Genomic DNA, 895 nt, shown 5'->3' on the forward strand with positions numbered 1-895 from the left:
TATTTTTAGATTTATGCTGCAGCATCTGGAAGCAGACTTGTGACTGGTAAGAGTCCCAGATAATTAAACATTTGAACATTCACACCTTGAATAGAGTTCTTTTCCCTGATCAAAATGTGGTTCTGGTTTGCGAAAGGCACATTTAGGCAAATGTGTGCTCCTCTTTGAAAACTAGAATGATTTAAAACTTGACAGAATGGATTGTGAAAGGCAAAATTGTGGGAATGCAAGAATCTGTTTTCTGTTAGATATTCAAATTAAAATTCAGTTTTGCTTTCCCCAAACTGATGCAGAAATATATAAAACTGGTCAAAACGCTGCTTCACTCAGTAGACCTCCTTTCTGATAAGGCTGCAGAGAAAAAACCAAACATAAACCATTAATCAAGACGGGCCATAACTTGCTGAGGGGGGCAAACTAAGTTCTAACTGACATTTTAATACAACCATGAAAAACCGGTTTAATTATCCAGTCAGAACAAGTACGACGTATTTTCAAGTCAATTGAAATGCTTCTTAATATAAATGTTAAAGTAATCTGACTACTGTCTCCGTTGTATTCTGAATTTTTGTAGAACTTATTTGAGGAAAAGAGTTTATTGAATTTATCACACCTTTGAGTTGGCAGCATCCTTGCAAACAACTTAACACCATAACTTTTATCACCCTTTTAAAATCAGTTGGTTACTGTTTTTTACAGTGTTTTTTTCTCTTTCACACCGTCTATGTAAAGCCCCCCGGAAAACGTCCCAGTTAAACAAATATATATCTAGGGGTGTGAGAATCCTTGTTAAACTTAAACTCTGAGGTGTGAGAATTGTTGTTAAATGGCATTTTAACTAAAACTCTGAGGTGTGAGAATCCCTGTTAAATGGCGTTTTAACTAAAACTCTGAG

The sequence above is a fragment of the Poecilia reticulata genome, linkage group LG10 (genome assembly GCF_000633615.1).
Source record: "Poecilia reticulata strain Guanapo linkage group LG10, Guppy_female_1.0+MT, whole genome shotgun sequence".
Lineage (NCBI taxonomy): Eukaryota > Metazoa > Chordata > Actinopteri > Cyprinodontiformes > Poeciliidae > Poecilia > Poecilia reticulata.